At 36.8% G+C, this 4,153-nt stretch overlaps 1 pseudogene; it reads right to left on the bottom strand.

Annotated features, from left to right (window-relative positions):
* Positions 1–3,035: 3,035 nt before the first annotated feature.
* LOC102838014 overlaps positions 3,036–4,153 on the bottom strand; it is a 59,332-nt pseudogene continuing 58,214 nt past the window's right edge.

Here is a 4,153-nt window from a genome sequence, read left to right on the forward strand (position 1 = left end):
TAAAGCTCTTTCATAGAGGAAAGACTGAACAGTCCAAACTTCAAAAGGGACAATCTGATGGCATGCCTCCTAAGCCTGTACAATGATTCTGTGACATCACCTATATGAATTCATACTAAAGAAATAGCTAAGGGTGTGTCCAAAACCATGCCAGGTGGTTAAACAGCAGCCGTGGTTCAGATTGCATAAATTGGAAAGGAGCTGTATGTTAAACAGTAAGGGTTGTGTTAAAAGATGGTCTATCTATCTTATGAAATCCTAGTCAACCATTAAAAACGATGTTGTAGATTATTATTTATTGACATGGAAAGATGTCCATGACACAATCATTAAGTGAAAAAAAATGCAGATTATAAAACAATAATACACACAGTATGGGCCAACTTTGTTTTAAAAGCTGTGTATGTGACATGAAAGAGCTAAAACTCTTATAAACACAGGTGATCTCTGGTCGGGGAGGCTAAGATGAATTTTCTTCCTTTAAACAAGTTTTGTTTTGTTTCGTTTTTCCTATAAATACTGTATAGTGCTTTTATAAAAAGGAAACAGCTTTTCATTTTTAAAGAGGTATCATTGTGGCACATGTGGGTTAATGCACTGGAAGACAAAGTCGGTTTGAACTGCAAGGTTTTCGGTTCAAGCTCACCAGCCACTCCTCAGAAACCCTATGCAGGGTTGCTATGGGTCAGAACCAACTCAATGGCACTAAACAACAACAAGTGTAAAATTGAGGTTGACACTCCATTTTCTGAGAAGCCACTCTGATGTACAGGAAATGCTGTCAACTGCAGAATTTAGGACCCCTCACTCTTTATGCTACAGTCCTACAATAACATTCTTTGTATTGGTTTCTTACCATAATAGTACATGATTCTGATCATCGATGATGCTCTGCTACTGAAGAAACTTGGCAACTTCGAGGGAAAATGCTTCCTAAAGAGTATCATATGTTCACACACAAAAAATTCAAATAACATGTCATTGTGTTTTTGGTGAGGGTTTACACAGCAGTTTAGGTTCCCAATCAACAATTTCTAAACAACTTGTTCAGTGACATTGGTTACATTCTTCACAATGAGAGAAAATTCTCATTATTCCCATTCTGGTTGTTCTGTTTATATTAATCTAGTTTCCCTGCTCCCTTATATTTTTATCATTGTTTTAAAATAACTGGTCTCATATAATCCACTGCCATCGAGTCCAACTCAATAGTGAAACACCATCTTCACAAGTGTTAAGCTTGAGCCCATTGCTGCTGCCACTGTACCAATCCATCTCATTGGGCATCTTCTACTTTTTTTGTGACCCTCCACTTAACCTAATATGATATGCTTCTACTAGGTAAAGTGGAGAGTCCCTCATAATTATATTTCTAAAGTAAAAGGGATGAAGTCTCGCATTCTAGCTATACTTCCAACACAGATTGGTTTGTTTTTCTAACAATCCATGGTACTTTCAATATGCTTCTCCAATACCATAACTCAAATGCATCAATTCTTCTATGGTATTCTTTATACATTGTCTAACTTTCACATGCATTTGAGGCTATGGAAAATACATGGCTTGGGTTAGGTACACTTTTGTCCTCATATTGAAATTTTTGCTCTTAAACAATTTCAAGATGTCTTGTGCAGCAGATTTGCCTAATGCAATACATTGTCTTATTTCTTGACTGCTGTTTCCATGAGTGTTAATAGTTATTTTCTCCATTTATCATGGTTTTATTTACTGGTCCATGGGTGAGGATTTTTGTTCTCTTTATATTGAGGTGCAACCTATATTGAAAGCTGTGGTCTTTGATCTTCATCAGTAAGCATTTTAAATCCTCTTCACTTTCAGCAAGCAAGCTTGTATCATCTGCATATGATCTTTTCCCAATCCTGATGTCACATTCTCCTTCATACAATCCAGATTTTCAGATTATTTGCTTAGCATACAGATTGAATAACTATGAGGTAAAGAATATAACCCTTGCACACACTTTCCTAATTTTAAACCATTCAGCGTTCCCTGAGTCAGTACCGACTCGATAGCACCTAACAAGTGTCTCCTTGTTCTGTCTGAACAACTGCCTCTTAGTCTATGAACACAATTAAGTGTTTCGAAATACTCATTCTCCACAATGTTGTCCATAGCTTGTCATGATCCACATAATCAAAAGCCTTTGTGTATGTCAACATGAGTGGCAGGGCAGGCAACATACAACAAGAAGGAAGAAAGATGAAGACAGTGGGAGACACAGGGGAATGTCAATACTATTCACTGTGGGTACATGGAAGGGATTACAGTCATAATGAAACAAAGTCTATGATTTGTTGGATATAAAATTGATGATCTGCTCTGTAAACCTTCACTCAATTCCCAATAAAAAGTTCAAATAGATAAATAAATAAGGAGTTTTTTTTTTTGTTTTTTTTGTTTTAAAAAAAAGCCTTTGTGTAGTCAATAAAGTGTAGGTAAACATCCTTCTGGTATTCCCTGCTTTCAGCCAAGATCCATCTAACTCAGTAATGATGTTCCTCATTCCACCTCCTCATCTGAATCTGATTTGAACCTCTGGAAGTTCCCTGTGAGTGTACTGTTACACCCATTTTTTAATTATTTTTAGCAAAAGTTTACTTGCATGTGTTATTAATGATATTGTCTGATGATTTCAGTTGAGTCACCCTCTTTGGAATAGGCACAAATATCGGTCTCTTCCAGTCTGTCGAAGAGGTAGCTGTCTTCCAAATTTCTTGGCATAGATCAATGAGTGTCTCAAGTGCTGTATCAGTTTGTTGAAAGATTTTAATTTGTATTCCTTCAAGTTCTGGAGCCTTGTTCTTTCCCAATGCCTTCAATGCACCTTGGACTTCTTCCTTCAGTATCATTGGCTCATGATTATATAGTACCTCTTTTTTTTGTTTGTTTGTGTTTTTGTTTTTTTTTGGCGTTTTTTTTTTAGCAAATACTTCCATTAGTTTATTTTCTTCACAAAAAATCACAAGTTTAATTTTAATATATTAAAATATACACCAAACAAAGTTAACTCTTACTCATGCTACAAGATGGTCTATGTTCTCTTTATTTCTGTTTGCCAGATGATCTTCAATAATCTCTGCAAACAGATTCCTCTTCAACAATTTATATGCAAGAGGTAAAATCTGGCCAGCAATTTTATGAAAATAATGTGAACCATAGCAAAATAGGTCCATTACCAACTCAAGCACCATGCTTCATTGGCAAATTCATCATTGGCAAACTGCCCAAAAGTCATCATTTCCTGAATGGGAGCAAAAGCTCTCAGTCTCGCATCACCACTTGGTATCTCAACAACGATCTTGCCGATTCTCTTGAGGTCAGCATGTGTTTCAGGGAGCTCTCTGTACCCAACATCGTTTTAATCTACTGGATCCACCAAGCCTGCAACCATGAAAGATCTTTGTCACAACTTTCTTATCTCTCTGTTTCAGCTGTATGCTTCTCTGATCCAATGAGTACCCCAGTTCTCTGGCTGCTTCGGTGAGTTTTTCATCTATATTTTTCAAAAGACTAGCTTTCTTTTTATCTGTTACTTCCTAAAGTTTTTCATCAAAAGTAATTTGACTGCAGCAAACACATTATCTCCACTTTGAACAATTATGCAATTTTTCTTTGCTTCATTTGTACCAACATACAGAGGAAGTTCACCAGGAAAATCCCTGAAATGCCCATGAGGTACTGAGTTTTATTATCTCCAATAATTATGGTCTAGAACTCAGGGGGATCATAGTAAAACCTCCAATCAATGACAGTTACTATTCAACTCTGCTGAGTTTTTCTTCATTTTACGTTTTTAGGTAAGGATGTCGTAAGGACCAACTAACCAAAGTCCAAAGCAGAAAGTGAACCTGCTAGCTTTTCAGGATCGAGTTTTTTATCGAACTTCCAGAAATGATAGATTTCTTCAGGTAGAGAGAGCTTAAAATGATTTTCTACTTCTTTTTTGAAGTTGGCTGGAGACCTCTGCCTCACAGGACTTACTTTTCTTCACATCAATCATTTTTTCACACTGCTGCCCTTCCCTGCCCGGCCAATGTTTCCCACCATCACCCACGATTCTGCAGCTATAGAATCAGCAGAACTCTGCCCACATAGTACCTCTTGAAATGGTTGATTATCAACCATTTCTTTT

Source organism: Chrysochloris asiatica, unplaced genomic scaffold (assembly GCF_000296735.1).
Source record: "Chrysochloris asiatica unplaced genomic scaffold, ChrAsi1.0 scaffold00156, whole genome shotgun sequence".
NCBI lineage: Eukaryota > Metazoa > Chordata > Mammalia > Afrosoricida > Chrysochloridae > Chrysochloris > Chrysochloris asiatica.